The sequence below is a fragment of the Pongo pygmaeus genome, chromosome 5, assembly GCF_028885625.2.
Source record: "Pongo pygmaeus isolate AG05252 chromosome 5, NHGRI_mPonPyg2-v2.0_pri, whole genome shotgun sequence".
NCBI lineage: Eukaryota > Metazoa > Chordata > Mammalia > Primates > Hominidae > Pongo > Pongo pygmaeus.
Genome location: NC_072378.2, coordinates 164444090 through 164460798, shown reverse-complemented (window position 1 = coordinate 164460798; position 16709 = coordinate 164444090). Strand labels below are relative to the sequence as shown.

The 16709-nt window shown below is 41.6% G+C and overlaps 1 long non-coding RNA gene across 2 annotated transcripts in view; it reads right to left on the bottom strand.

Moving 5' to 3' along the window:
- The window catches only part of LOC129039358 (uncharacterized), a 51789-nt gene that overhangs the window by 31955 nt on the left and 3125 nt on the right, over window positions 1-16709 (bottom strand). Inside the window, exons 2-4 of one of the 2 annotated variants that reach the window (XR_008503312.2) lie at window positions 11960-12164; window positions 10598-10704; window positions 9134-9351 (exon numbers count right to left, since the gene is read on the bottom strand). This is a non-coding gene — a long non-coding RNA (uncharacterized LOC129039358). Of the gene's footprint in view, window positions 1-9055; window positions 9352-10597; window positions 10705-11959; window positions 12165-16709 lie in introns of those variants that run through there. The other variant, XR_008503313.2, reaches the window with a different exon arrangement.

Sequence of the window (16709 nt, the reverse complement as noted above, 5' to 3'; positions counted from 1 at the left end):
TCTATTTTATATTCCACATCTGGTCATTTTGATATTTTAAAACAAGGTTTTACGTATGGTGCTTGTTCTTTTGGCATATTTTCCTTTATAGTGGCTGATATTTTTCCTTTGAGTAATTTTTTGTGAAATCAGATTTTGTTTACCTTAATCTGTAATGATCCTGGCAACTACATTTGTAAAGCTCCTGTTTACAGGGGATTGTGTTTGCTTCTCTCAAGAGCCAGTGGCACTATTTATTTGTAATCACTATAGTCTTTGTTAAGAGAACTGGGTTAATATGGAAGTTTTAAGTTTTATCTCTCCACAGTCTCAAAGCTTCCTGCATAGTGGTACTGACCTAGGCATTTAATTTCAAGACCACTTTCCAAGTGTTTGTCTACTCTTTACTGCTCTATGATCTTAGACCCTTGTTCTTGTTTTTGTTTTTTATCTTTCTTCAGACATTCTCCTTACTTTCTAGTGAGCCCCAGGATGCATTAAAAGTTATTGTTGTTGTTATATATCTGAGACTTTTTTTTTAGTCAATGTCCTTTCAGGTTGCTCAGTCTGAGATATTACCAGAAGCAAAAGTCCCAATCTACAAAATGAGATTTTTTAACATGAAAATTAAATTATTGGAAAGGCATCAAAAACTCAGATTATCCCGCTTTTGTTTATATAAAATTATACAAATAATTGAAGCAATAAATAGATGACATCTTTACAGTTAAAAAATAAGAATGGTATTTCTTCCCTAGTGTATTCTATTTATTTAAATGTTCAGAGCTCACATGGAATAGAAAACACCAAAAAATAGAGCTGTTTCCTACCCAAGAACATGGTGTTATACACCATGGTGCATGAGCAAAAGGCTAGAAATAAATGTTATCCTTATAATACTCTTAAGTTTAGAAGCCATTTTAAATAAAAACCTGCATTAATATTCCTGGGATTTAAATGGCTTAATAATAGTTATTGACATTGGGGTTTACAAAGTAATTGCCTTTATATCCATTATCTCATTTGATCATCACAACTTTGGAAGGAGTGAGACACAGGTTTTTATTTCTAGCTTATAGTTGGGAAAAATTAAGTGCCAAAGAGATCAAGTGATTCACTGACTGTTATATAGTAAAGAGGTGGGACATAAAGCCAAGAAAACAGACTCCACTTCCTAGGGTCTTTCCACCACATTGCCTTGAAGAAGGTTTAAAAATATTAATTAAATTAACCTAGGTAGAAAATATTCTCCTGGATTCTAGAAACTCAAAATAAAAGAAGTGGCAATCCAAAAAAAAAAGTAAGAAAATGGTAAAGGAAGATGAAACTGTCTAACAATAACAAACTGCAAAACAAATTTGACAAGAACAGAATCATAACAGGAGGTTGCCATCACTCTCCATTAAAACTCTAGCTAAAAGCAAAGCTAGGAAATTGGGTGGAATGAGGCTTATTCAAGATTGACATTAAGATATTTGTAAGTCAGCAAAACTGGCACCATCCTTACTTAGCCTTTTTAGCCCACTTAATAGCCTACAGTACTAACTATGATGAGAAGCTAACAGACGACACATCTGTAAGAAGGCTTTCTCAGTCAGCATGACTAAGGTGAGAGGGTCCTCAATCCTGCATTGTATGTCTGTTCCAGAGATTCTATTTGATTCTGTGATATTTGTTTTCCCCTACAATCTCAAATCCTGGAGGAGTCAGAATCCCCTGCCATAGATGGCAATGGGTTTTTTTCTCCCTGGAAAAATGTTTCTAGTCCCCTTTGAATAAGTAATACCTAGCTGGGTTCAGAGTTGACTCTACCTTCTCAATGCTCTACTCATCATCAAGAACTAGATAAGATTTCCCAGGGACGTATCCCCTCGTACTATCTGGGACCTTTAGATAACTCTATGGCTCAGTAAACTAATCTATGTCCAAATATACCAAATGATGGCTATCCAACCAAGTTCTTCATAGACTTTGGCCTGTAAACAGCAGACAAAGACTACCATTTTATCATTTTCCAGGGAGAAAAAAAACTAATGGAGGATTAGTTCCACTGGGGGAGACTAGTGTGGCCGGTGTCAAAACACAATACAGTGTAAGTACTCTACTGCTCAGCTTGCCTCTTTAGAGAGAGTCCTACTGGTCCAGGGGAACCAGCGTTTATCTTAGTGAAAGCCCTTACCTTACATAGTAAGTTCAGAGGTCTCCAGGCCCTAGGAGAACTGTCTAACACTAGTTACCTAACAACTTCCACTTGAAGATTAGCAGCTTCAGGTAGTAGAAAGCAGTAGAAAACAAAGACTTCCCCAAAGCTGCAGTGTGAGTCACAGGAAGCACCAGAACAATGTCTGATGCACAGTGGGACCTATTTCAGAGTAGCTTAGAAGTAAGAAGAAAACATTTATAATCTGTTTGGCCATGGTGTAACTATTCTGAACTATTTTTTTTTCCTTTTTTTTTTTTTTTTTTGAGACAGAGTCTCGTTCTGTCACCCAGGCTGGAGTGCAATGGTGCAGTCTCGGCTCACTGCAACCACTGCCTCCTGGGTTCAAGCGATTCTCCTGCCTCAGCCTCCCAAGTGGCTGAGACTAAAGGCATGCGTCACCATGCACGGCTAATTTTTGTATTTTTAGTAGAGATGAGGTTTTGTTATATTGGCTAGACTGGTCTTGAACTCCTGACCTCAGGTGATCTGCCCACCTCAGCCTCCCAAAGTACTGGGACTACAGGTGCAAGCCACCATACCAGGCCTCATTCTGGGCTATTTTCTAAACAATTTTTTAGAGCCCTGGGTCTCATGGATGTTAAAGGCATTCTCACTATAAACTCAGGGAAACCTATTGCCAGACATTACTGCACAGCAATGGGTATACCACATTAAAGCCATACTACAAATCTACACCAAAACTTTGAAAAAGTAGAAAAGTACATTTGTATGTGTCTATGATCCACTTTGTGTTTGGAAATTTACTATTGAAAGAGAAAGGTTCAAAGTTGAAACATTAGCTTCCCAAGGACTCACGCATGGCTAGGAATTGCATCTGTCCAGTGAGCTTCAGCTTGGGTGCATTTGTGCAAAGGCAGAACTGCAGTGACGCACAAACACCTAACCACACACATGTAAAATCTGTATTTGTTCCAATAATCATCCTCAAGGTCACATATTTTTCATGTGTAAATTAGGAACTCAATTTTGAAAATTTGGCCCAGTGTCTCTGCAAATTGTTCCTTCTTTGTCATTGAGAATGTCACAGCTGTTCTTGTCAGAAAGAAGACAAAAGAACAGAAAGACAGTCTATTTAATCTTCATTCATTGACCTTCCATGTAAAAAGAAAAGAAACATAGAAAGGAAAGAGGAAAAAGAGAACTGTTTTTCCTTGCAGGTTTATTCATGTATTCTCGTCCATGATATGATATGCTCTCATATCAGCCCAGTTCTTGACAGCCACAAAGCCCTACTTAATGATCTAAACCAAGGGTCTGCCCCACCTGAGAGAAAGGCTTGGCCATTTTCTCTTGAAGTGATACCACCTACGGAAGTCTGGCAAAGTGGCTTTTACAATTTTGCTAGACTGAGCTAAACAAAGAAATGTGGATAACAGGCTGTTTTGAGCATGCTTGTGCTACTAATTTTAATGGCTGTACAAGAACAAACCTGTTAGAAAAGAAACACGATGGCTTTTGCTAAACCTTTCCAGATCCACCCTTTGCTCCTATCTTCTTTCATCTTTGCTTCTGTCTTCGTTCTGCTCCTTGTCTCGCACCCTCTGGAGTGCCTGTTCTTTCCGGCCCTGATTCTTTCAGGAGCTGCTGACTGATGAGACTTCTGTACTCCTTGAACAACTAAACAGTTTCATCCCACCCTTCCTGCAGCCAGTGAGGATGTTTGCAAAAACCCAAACAGCCTGGGGAGGTGTCAGGAAGTGAACCGAAGAAGGCATGCTGTTTATAGGCCAGAAACATTGCTGAGATTTTATTCTGGGTTGGTTGTTTGGATTGTAAAGAGAATACAGCCCCTCCCAGGGAAACGCTGACTGTCTACAGGCTATCATTTGGAGAAACCACCTCTGTAATGTCTGGCCACAAGCCTCAGGGGGCCCACGAAAGGAGACGAATGATGAAAGGATAGCAAAAATAATTGCTTACCTAGTATAGGGTAAAAGAGAAACAAGGAAAAATTTAGAACACACTTTACAAACTCTCTTTAAATACTGGGACTTGCCAAATGCTTTGCTTACTCAGATATTGGAGACTTACGTCGTTTGAAAATGTTATAGAACTTTCATTGCCTTAAAACTAAAGAAAACAAAGATATGTGCTATAGAAAACCATCCTGGGAGCATTTGGCGGCACATAAGAGATAAAGAAGCCCAAGAAACAGTCAAAGAACACTGATACTACTTTGATTGATGAATGGATGAAAGGTTTACATTGCCCTTATGGGATAAAATAGAGAAGCGCCTTATGAAGATGAGAAAACGGATTACAGACATTTTAGAGCTAAATAATGCCTTAGACATCACCTAGATGAACTCTCAGGCTTTCTATATTAATTACATTGGGGAAAGATCATCCAAGATCATCCAGGATAAGCCATCCTTTGCTTCAAGGATTAGGCTGAATGAGACTGAGAATAAGTCAGGAGAGAGAGGCAGTGTTTCCGATGACAGACAGTAAGTAAAGTCATAAACAGAGGAAGATCCATCAGGTATCAGGTGGAGAGAAGGAAGAGCTTGGGGCCAGCTCTAGAGTCATGGGGGATGCCATCCGGGATATGTCATAAAAAAATTCATTCAATTCGAGTATTATTTTCAGAGTCCTTTACCTTTATTTAAACTATTTATTGTAAAGTCATTACAGAGAGGTCAAAATAACTTTAGAACTCTCACAATTGGACTAACCTGGATATTATTTTTAAAGGAAAAGGCTTCATCCACTAGCACCAAAAATGACTTTTAATAGAACTAAATGCCTACTAGAATTTCATCTGGGAGAAATCATATTCTTAAGTAGCCAAGAGTCCAAACAGTGGGGCCAAGAAGAACCAGAGACAGGTAGTCATCTCTGCCTTGGTGTTGGTTGCTGTTTCGGGGGAGAATGGAACTTGCCCCTTAAACTCATGCCTTCTATCCGCAATAGAAGCAGCACTCCTCTAATTCATCTTTCCTCCAACCCACTTTCACCACATGACTGGAGAGTGCTGAACTCCAGGATTAAAGAGCTTCCCATGAAAGTGGGATGATGAGACAAGCAGAAACAACTGCACGGCTATCCACACCTTGGTCTTCCTTCTGGTCCAAACCTGCTGACAGAGGAACACAGGAGGCCACATGCACCCCTGGCCCTCACACTTGGGACTCTCTGCCTTTCAGAACAATTTGAGCTCCTAGGCTTCTAGTTTCTGCTTTCAAAGAGAAAACTAGAAGCAGAAAATATCCAACCTCAAATAACTTATGCCACTGTGAAATAGTACTCTATGGAAATAAAATAGCTTGAGGACTTTGAAAAAAATATCCAAAGGTTCTTACAAAGATGGTGTCAAACAATTCTTGAACATGTTAAGGCCAAAGCACTTGTAAACACTCTGGCCTTAGAATATGCTGTGGATTCAAGATAATTCTGCCTTAAACACTGGGCTACTTCTCTTTCTTTAAATTGGATTCAGAAAATAGTGTTTATTCTCTTTTAAACATTGTTGGTTTCCCTCTCACGTCATGCTTACAAGATTCAAACTCAGAAAAAAATCACCCCAAGTTCAACTTTCTGAGTTGACTTTATGAGCTAGTAATCCATCACCAGTTCACCATTAAATCATAACCAAAATGAACATTAGTGAGTCTCCCTTTCCACAGTGCCCTAAGAGGCATACAGCAAAGGTGATTGCAATTCTCTGGAATGTGACTTGGGTTCACACTGGTGTTACTGACCTTCTGCAGGGTCCGTTGCATTAAAAACATTGAGCTTCTTTTTTATTTTTTATTTCTTTTTGAGATGGAGTCTTGCTCTGTTGCCCAGGCTGGAGTGCAGTGGCGCGATCTCGGCTAACTGCAACCTCTGCCTCAGGGGTTCATGCCATTCTCCTGCCTCAGCCTCCCAAGTAGCTGGGACTACAGGTGCCTGCCACCACGCCTGGCTAACTTTTTTGTATTTTTAGTAGAGACGGGGTTTCACCGTGTTAGCCAGGATGGTCACAATCTCCTGACCTCATGATCGGCCTGCCTCGGTCTCCCAAAGTGTGAGCTTCTTTACATATCGAAAATGTTCACACATTAATAGGCTAACAAAATATATTTTGGCCCTATAGTTGTTATAGGCTAAGCTATATTTCCCCTTCCCGCAAATTCATATTTTGAGGCCCTAACTCCCAGCACCTCAGAAGGTGAGCGTATTTGGAGACAGGGTCTTAAAGAGGTAATTATGTTAAAATGAGGTCCTACGTGAGGTCCCTAGTCCAATCCAACTGGAATCCTTATAGGAAGAGGAGGTTAGGACACAGACAGAGAGACAGCAGACCCTTGTGCACAGAAGGGTGACTGTGTGAAGAGGCAGGAAGAATGCAGTCATTTAAAAACCTAGAAGAGGCCAGGCATGGTGGTTCACGCCTATAATCACAACACTTTGGGAAGCCGAGGTGGGCGAATCACCTGAGATCAGGAGTTCAAGACCAGCATGGCCAACATGATGAAACCCCATCTCTACAAAAATACAAAAATTAGCCAGGCATGATGGCAGGTGCCTGTAATCCTAGCTATTCGGGAGCCTGAGGCAGGCGAATAGCAAGATTCAAAAAAAAAAAAAAAAAAAAAGACCTAGGAGAGCGTCCTCAAAGGAAACCAATTCTTCCAGCATCTTGGTCTTGGCCTGTCTGCAACCAAAACTGAAAAATAAAGTACTGTTGTTTAAGCCACCCAGTTTACGGTATTTAGTCATGGCAGTCCTAGGAAACTAATTCACTTAGTCATCTCCCACATGTAAGAAGGTTTGGGAGATCTCATTCCATCAACCAAATTCCCCAATTCCATTATTCATATTCAACGGTATGGTTGGACCACATTAATCTATATTCTATTTGCCAGCTTGTTTCATGTTAATCCTTCAGGATCAAGACTCATCTAATTTGGTGCATACTCTGAGCCTGGAAATATAGAAGAGGGTTGTTCATTGGAATTTTCAAGGAAAGTGGAGGCAGAAAGTGAGCTGACCCTCTCAACTCAAAGAAAAATGAAATGAGGAAAACTGATCACGGGACCACTTCATTCCTCTTGTCTCTTTGTCTCTTTTCCTCATTTTCCTTTCTTCTTCCATGTCTTCAATTGCAAAATGAATATTATAAGCCCTAGTTCAAAGTTGATGGAAGAATGGGTGAACTAATATGCCTGACTGCCTCTGCAATGACAGAGGAGAAGAAAAATGCAGTGGGCAAGGGGGTCTAAAAAGGATGAGGGACAGAGGAGACAGAGAGCTCACGTTTATGGGCTCTCACTGTGTGTCAAAAACCATCCTAAACACTCTACATGAACCCTCTCACTCAAAGCTCATGATAACTGGGTGGGGGTAGAAGCATTGCTCCTCGCATGCATCTTTCATCCAACCCACTTTCACCACGTGACCTGAGAGTGCTAAACTCCAAGATTAAAGGTCTCCCTGTGAAAGTGAGATGATGAGGTAAGGAGAAACAGAACTGCATGGCTATCCCTACCTCAGCCTTCATCACTAACTTCATTTCACAAGTGAATCTGCTAACATTTCAAGAGAGGGTAATTTGCTACCTAGTTCACATTGCTAGTAAGCAACAGATCTGAGAGAAAAAACTTCAAGACCCAACTTGTAAACTATGATGGTTGTTTCCAAGTTTGAACTTTCCTATTCTAGCTATAAATTCATGCTAATTCTGCACAGTGGTTTGATACTGCTGTTCATAGGCAATGGAGACAGGAGTTTTTAATGTACATGAGTACACATCACCTTCTTCTTGATCTATGGAAAAGGCAAAGAATAATTGACAGGAAAAAAGAAAAACAGGATGGCAGAGAGAAGGAGACCCATCCCCCTGAGCAAAGTGCTGCATTGCCAAGTACCAGGTGGTGTGCAGTTTTGAGGCACTGGAACGGGAAAATGCAGAGAGAGGGAGAGTTTCAGGGAGCAGCTGCTCTCCCTGTGGAGGATACCAAGAGGGACAGAAATGGGGAGAAAGAAGTGTAAAAGATTTCTGCTGTGCATCGAGAATGTACTCCCAACCACCCTCCTGATATTTCCTTGACAGATGAAGTTAAATATTTGAATTGCTTTACATGACTTTTTTATTCTAAGTTGTGTTTATTTGAGCTGATAATGAGAAAATATTGGAGCCATGGTGCCCAGTTATACTCGGGTAATATTTTCTGTGTTGTTTTCTAGGCTTAGTGTTTGAAAGCCAACTTGGGATCCTGAGCTGCACTTGGCATTGAGCATACCACTCTATACCCAACCGAGAGTGGATTCTGACTTTCTGCACAGGGTCTTCGGGAGAATGGAAGGGAACAGAAGTGACTTGATCCAAGGGATGCTGATTCTCAGCAAAAGAGCCACAAGTTAGAAGGATGTTACACCTATCAGGAGAGCTTAGGTTATGCCCTATAGCAAACAGGACCACATTTTCAGTGGCCTCACAAAACAAAAAAAGCTACTTTCCCTCACACTAAGTCTGTTGTAGGGAAACAGTGAAGGGGGACATCTCCTCTACAGGACAAGGCACAGAATCCCAGGCTTCTTCCATCTGTGTCTACTCCATGGCCATGTGCAGCATCTCCCAGGCTTCTTCTGTCTGTGGCATCCACGGCCATACACAGCCCCAGGAATGGCCAAGACACATGCAAACAGAGTGAGTCAGCCCTGGGTTCTAGGGCTTAGCCAGGCTCTGCCCAACTGCAAAGGGGGCTGGGAAAGCAGTCTTCTTCTTTCTAGAAAGGGGAAGAGAACTGGTACCTCTGCTGGAAAATAGTCATGTCTGCCACAAAACATGTGGGGACCACAGAGAGATTCGTTTGCGAGACGAAGCAAAAATTACTGATTAAGCTCAATGTCTCACACATAAACCTATACAGTAATACATGAGTTCACTTAACACAAAGTCTAAAGCCTTCCTCACAATGCTGCCAACCAAATGCTATGCTTTACCCCCACGTCCACAGACATCCACTCTCTGAAGGAATTGGAGTCTTCCTGGAAGGCCAGGGACAATGATGGCAAATGAGCTTGGATTCACTCAAGCCCCTGACGGATCCACCTGCCAGGTCCCTCAGGAGGTCGGGGCTGCTGTAGTACTTAAAATTCAGTTTTGAAGATGCTTGAGGACCTTGATTTCTATTATAAACTTGAGAAATTCACAGGATATGCTAGACATGGACCAGAAACAAAAGGATGTTTGAGTCACAGGTTGAGCTTGCCACTGGAACAGTGCAGGATGGAAAACTCTAGAAGCTGACAAATGCTGCTGGCAGATAGTCTGTGAAGTCTCCTGTTGGGGCTCATCCACGGACTCACAGGGAAAAACCCAATTTCTGCAGGAGAGCACCTCCCTGTGCTAGGGAAACACTGGGGAAAGGGGAGAGTCATCGGGGTCCTCGTGTCAGATTCTAAAATACACCTCTGTGGGAGCAATGGGCCAGGCTGCAGGGAGTGAGGAGCAGCTAACGTGTGCATTGAGGAGAAAGCTACCATTTGAGGTGGAGAACACCAGGAATGCAAGAGATGAAGTAGGAGGATTTTTTTTTTTTTTTTCACATTTATGGTAAAATAAGATCATGCTTCTCCTTTTTCCTATTTCCTTGACAGGCTGAAAAAAATACATTGAGTATTTTTTACTGCTTTTTGGACTTGATTTGATATTTTGATTGATCCAAATACAGTTGGTGTGCAAACACTTGCTTCTCTTTAATGAATACTAGTGTGTAAAATTACCACTTTCAGAAGACAGACTGTATTAGTAAGCTCAGCTGCCATAACAAAATGCCACTAACAGGGTGGCTTAAACACCAGAAATACATTTTCTCACAATTCTGAAGGCTGGAAGTCGAAGGTCACGGTACCAGCATGGCTGGGTTCTGGTGAGGACTCTCTTTCCAGCTTGCAGACAGCCACCTACTTGCTATGTCCTCATGAGGCAAAGAGAGACAACAAGCTCTCTGGTGTCTCTTCTTATAAGGGCACTAATTCCATCCGGAAGCCCACCTTCACTGCTTCATTTGCACCTCATTACCTCCCAAAGGCCCCACCTCCCAATCATATCACGTTGGGGGTTAGGACTCCAACGCATGAATTTTGGGAAACACAATTTAGCCCATGGCACATGTCATGGTTATTATGTGGTTTCAAGCACGCCAGAACCATAGAGTGAAGCCATAGTTTGGCCTCCCTTCTCACTGGGAGATTTTTTAAATCTATAATCGTAGGTCTCATTTTCACAAAACGTCTATACCATGCATCTAAAACTCACTCATTTTAAAAGTCAAGCCTGTTATATTGCTTTTGCTTTCTAAATATTAATTTTAATTCTCCAGCTCTTCATATTCTCCTAATGGATTTAAATGCTCATCTTAATATATTTTTATTCATCAAATGAATATTTATCATGACACTGACCTTGTGCCCAGTGCCTTTCCAGATGCTGATGATTTGATAGTTCATGAGAAAGGCAATCCTATCCTCACGGAGCTTACGTTCCGACAGAAATACAGGTGTCTACAAAGCTAGCAAAGACAAACATTCCTTTTACAGACTGCAATCGGTGATAAGGGGAATTTTAACAATTGATGCCATAAATAGAGCCAAGATCGCGCCACTGCACCCCAGCCTGGGTGACAGAGTGAGACTCCGTCTCAACAAATAAGTTAACAGAGAGGCTGCTACCTTCAATATATTAGTCAAAGAAGGCCTCTTGGCAGATGTGACATTTCCCTTGTGACTGGAAGAACTGAAACCATTTCAGAGCTGCAAGGGAGGCATCCTACATGGAAGACCCAGCATGGTCAACGGCCCCTGAGATCATGAAGGACTCACAGGGGCCGACAGCAACAGTGAGCGTGGTCACAGGCCCAAGCAGCGGCTGTCACAGCATCGGTGAGGAATTGGGATCTGAGTCCAAATGCCTTGGTAGAATTAGTTTTCCACAGAAATGAAACATGGATATAACCTCAAATATCTAACTTTCTTGCAATTAAAGTATTTTAGTGGATATTTATAGAACACATTGGAAAAGAAGAAAATTTATAGGATAACATCTTTTCAATACATAAAAGGCTAGGAAACCAGTGTGTGGCTCTATATAGGAGGTTGGATTGGAGGGTAATTGACATTTCCTAATCTGCCAAGGTTATGGAAGTACAAGTCTTCAACTTCTGAAAAAAGATGTCTTCTACTTCCAGCTCCTATTATCAGTGGTCCTATCGCCACCCTATGTGCCCTTTTCTGTTTATTTTCAGGAGTCACTGAACCTCTAGATTATACTTTTAGAAGTATGCAAAAGTAAAGTAAATGTTTACCATGGAGGATGGTGGTTTTTTCCTCCAATCAATCATTTAACGAATATTTATTCAGCACCTACCATGTGCCAGGCACTCTGCTATATCCTTGGGATGCAGTGGTGAGTAAAACAAGTAAGGGCCCTGCATTCCTGTGAGCTAACAGTCGAGGAAGGAGGAAGACAGTGAGCAACCAGAGTGACTGGCTGTGTACCGGTAAGTGCTGGGGAAGAAAACTAGTCAACTGTTGGAAACAACCAGCAACCGCAGGGAGAGACTATTAGCTTCAGCAATCAGAGAAGTGTTCTCTAAAGAACCAGCAACTTCACGGACCCAAAGGAAGGATGACCAGGGAGTAAGTAGGTGAAGAAAGGAAAAGAGAGCAATTTGGGAGGGGAAAAAAAAATCAGAATCAGTCTCAGAATGTTCACATAGAAAGAGCCTGGGGTGGCCAAAGGCCCCTGCACCCCACTCCCCAACTCACTCGGCTTCACTTCCTTGCCTCGCGTTCTCTCCTTAACTCACTCCAAATGTTTTCCAGCTCTCACTTTTTGGCCATCTCAGCATCATCTCCAACTTGAAGCACTTCCCACTAGCTTCAGTTTCCTTCTCTTTCTTGATTTTCCTCCCATCTTCCTGGGCTTGCCTGCTCCTGGGTCTTCCCACTCTTCAGACCTTCAATCTTCCACCTGTTAAAAGAAAAATGTCAGCCGAATTAAATTTAAAGGAGTTTAACTGAGCAATGAACAATTTGTGAATGGGCAGCCCCCAGAATCACAGTAGATTTAGAGACTCCAGAGCAGCCACGGGGTCAAAAAAGATTTACAGACAAAAAAAAAAAAAAAAAAAGGAAATGATGTACAGAAATTGGAAGTGAGGTACAAAAACAGCTGGATTGGTTACAGGTTGCCATTAGCCTTATTTGAACTTGGTTCAAACAGTTGGCTACATTTGGCCAAAACTCAGTGACTGGCACAGGTGTGGGCTATTGTTGGTTTACACCTCCACTTGTTATAGTTCACGATGTACAGAAAAACCTTTAGGCTGAACTTAAATATGTAAGGAAGCAGCTTTAAGATAAACTTGATTAACACACCTCTTCTGTTCGCCCCTCGTTCCCATCCCCCGGGACCACATCAGTGCTCTTTGAGAACCTAGGGAAGCCTGTACACACAAGATTGTAAAGAGTAGGTCAAGATAATCCAGAGTATATTTTAAAGAGATTGCTCTATGTGGAGCATAAAAAATAAAAGCATGCATATGGGGAGCGGAGCTAGAAGGCAATAAGACGCACGCGGCAGTAACGAGGATGTGTTACAGGAAAGGGGTCCTGACCAAACCCCAAGAGAGGGCTCTTGGACCCCATGCAAGAAAGAATTCGGGGGCGAGTCCACAGAGTAAAGTGAAAGCAAGTTTATTAAGAAATTAAAGGAGTAAAAGAATGGCTACTCCACAGGTAAAGCAGCCCCGAGGGCTGCTGGATGCCCATTTTTATGGTTATTTCTTGATGATACTCTAAACAATGGGTGGATTATTCATGCCTCCCTTTTTAGACCATATAGGGTAACTTCCTGATGTTGCCATGGCATTTGTAAACGATCATGACACTGGTGGGAGTGTAGCAGTGAGGACGACCAGAGGTCACTATCATCACCATCTTGGTTTTGATGGGATTTGGCCAGCTCATTTACTGCAATCTATTTTATCAGTAAGGTCTTCATGGCCTGCATCTTGTGCCGACCTCTTATTTCATCCTATGATTAAGAATGCCTTAACCATCTGGGAATGCAGCCCAGTAGGTCTCAGCCTTATTTTACCCAGCCCCTATTCAAGACAGAGTAGCTCTGGTTCAAACGCCTCTGACAGACGGACAGGAGTTGATAAAAATGGATGTATGTAAGAGGTATTCGATATATTTAAGAGTTGAAATCCTCAGGACATGGAAACGAAAGGAGGAAGAGAAAGAGGTCATAGTCTGAGGGTCCTGGTGACCAGGCAGATAACAGTGCCTTTTACTGATGTGTGAAATCAAGGAGAAGGAGCAGCTTTCAGAGACAGACCGAAGGTTTAGGCTTGAAGAGTGTCCTTAAGAAGTGCAACTGGGAATGTTAATGGGCAATTAGATCATTTGCATCTGGAATTCAGAGAAGCAAGCTGATCTACAAATTTAAAGTTTGGAGTCATTGGAATGCAAATGTCACTTGTAGCTGGCAACAGCCATGAGCAAGGGTGAGATCTCTAGACAAGAGCAGAGTGTGAAGGAGACCTGAGAGCAAACTGTGAAGGAGAACAGGATGGAGAGGCCTGCTGAAGAGGACAAGCAGGAAAAGCAGCCTGAAAAGAAGGCAGGGCCATGGGGGGACGTCAGCTGCCATCAATGAAGCCAGTGCGGAGAAGGAAAGGAGAGATCAGCCAGGTCAAATGCTGACAGTATGAAATGAAGGCTGAAAATGCCCATCACACATGATGACGTGGAGATACCTACTATTTTGTTAATACGATATTAGCAGGATCCAAAGTTGAATGCATTGAGGAGTGAAGAGGAAATGAAAAAAATTGGGCTAGTTACGCTCAACAAAAAAAGAACAAAAGACCCAATTAAAAAATGGACAAAGATATTTCTGCAAAGAAGACATACAAATAGCTAACAAGCACATGAAAAGATGCTCAATACCACTAATAGTTAGGGAGCTGCAAATCAAAACCACAGTGAGATACTACTTTATCCCATTAGAATGGCCACTACTGGAAAAAAAAGAGAAATATGAAATAATAACTGTTAGCAAGGATGTAGAGAAATTAGAATCTTTAAGTGCTGTTTGTGGGAATGTAAAATTGTATAGCTACTATGAAAACAGTATGGAACTTCCTAAAACATTAAAAATAGAATTACCACATAATCCAGTAATCCCACTTCTGGATGTGTACCCAAATGAATTAAAAGCAGGGCCCTGAAGAGATATGTGTATATCCATGTTCACAGCAGCATTATTTACCATAGCAAAAAGACGGAAGCAACCCAAGTGTCCATCACTGATGAGCGAATGGATACACAAAATGTAGAAATGTAGTGTATATATGGCCAGGCGCGGTGGTTCATGCTGTAATCCCAACACTTTAGGAGGCTGAGGCGGACGGATCACGAAGTCAGGAGATCGAGACCATCCTGGCTAACACAGTGAAACCCCATCTCTACTAAAAATACAAAAAATTAGCCGGACGTGGTGGTGAGTGCCTGTAGTCCCAGCTACTCGGGAGGCTGAGGCAGGAGAATGGCGTGAACCTGGGAGGCGGAGCTTGCAGTGAGCCTTGGCACCACTTCACTCCAGCCTGGGTGACAGAGTGAGACTCCATCTCAAAAAAAAAAAAAGAAAAGAAAAGAAATATACATATATATGTGTGTGTGTGTGTGTGTGTATGTGTGTGTGTGTATATATATATATATATATATATACTACTATGGAATATTAGCCCCAAAAAAGAAAACTCTGACACATGCTACAACATGGATAGGCCTTGAGGACACTAAGCTAAGTGAAATAAGCCAATCACAAAAAGACAAATACTGTAAGAGTCCATTTACATGAAGTATCCAGAGCAGTCAAATCAGAGAGAGAAAGCAGAATGGTGGCTGCCAGGGGCTGGAGAAACGGGGAATGGAAACTTGTTGCTTCATGGGTATAGAGTTTCAGTTCTGCAAGACGAAAAGAATTCCAGAGATCAGTTGCACAATAATGTGAATACATTTAATATGGCTGAACTGTTTACTCAAAAATAGTTGTGATGGTAAAGTTTTTTGTTATGTGTATTTCACCACAATTTTTTAAAACTCAGCTATGAAAATGTAACCCTTATATGTGGGTGGAATAAATCACGTTTTAGTAGCTAAAAGAAATACTCGGCTAATTATTGTATACCCTTCTTTCAAGGAATTTGGTGTAGAAGAAAAAAGAGATCAGGTGGTAACTGAAAGACAAATGTGAGATTAAGAGAAATTCATTTCTTCTATAAATATGGTAGAAGCTCAAGCATATAGAAATGATAGGAATGAACTGGGAGGGGTGAAATTTAGAGCAGGAAAGAATAGTCAATATTGAGACATCTCTCAGAAGTGGGAGGAGATGCAATCCAGAATACAGATAGAAAGATGAGGCTCTGCCAAGAACACAAACACCTCCTCTAAGAGCAAAGAGAGGGAATGAGGCTGGGAGGAAGGAACGAGGTATTCGATCAGGTATATTGATTTGGGAGCAGAATGTTGAAGGGTTCTAGTCTAAATGCTTTAATTTTCTTAGAAAAGAATCAGGGTTCTCTTCTGAGAAGACAGGTATTGATGAGGCTTTAGAATTTCCAAAATAGTAAAGAAAGTTCAAAATAGTCATTAAGGAGCACAGGACAACATCCTGGCCAGGGAAATACGGTAGGATTGCTCAGCAGGGTGGAGCCCCCATTCAATCCTGAGTTTATCAGGATTCTTGTCTGCCCTATTGTGCGGTTTTCTCTGACCTCCTGGGATACCTGGGTACAGGTACAGAGAAAATGTATTGTTGAGTTCGTCCAGAGTTGGGGTTTTGACAAATTTGCAGAGGGACAGGGAGATGATTTGGTAAGACCTAATGTTGAGGAACCAAGGAATCTAAGGTACATATGGAGAGAAATAAGGAGAGAAGCCAATGGATGAGGAAAAGGTTAAAGAATGAATGAACAGAGGGTTCCGAGGGCCAGAGATGGTTTTAGTGGAAGTAGCTGATTAGGCAGCTGGAAAGGTTAAAAAAAATGTGTAGTGAGAGAGAGGAACACGCATATTAAGAATCTTGGCAGTAACACTGCATCAAGTTGGTGGGGCAGGGTGGGGGACACATGACGAAGTCGGGGAGTGGCCACATGTTTGGGGCACCAAGAGGACAGGCCATCAAGCGCATGCTGAAGGCACCCAGGAAGACGGTAGAACAAGGGTGGAGAGAAGACAGAAAACCAAGTGACAAAGCCTTCATTTGTTATGGAAAAAGGATGGGTGCTTTTTACAGTTTTATTCACAATATTTGCTATTATGGGTTGCATCGTATCCCCCCAAAATTCCTATGTTGAAGCCCTAACCCCCAGCAACTCAGAGTATGTCCTTATATGGAAATACAGTCATTGCAGATATAATTAATTCATTATGATTATTATAATTAATATAGTTAAGGTGAGGTCCTTAAGTGGACCTTAATCCAATATTACTGGTTTCCCTA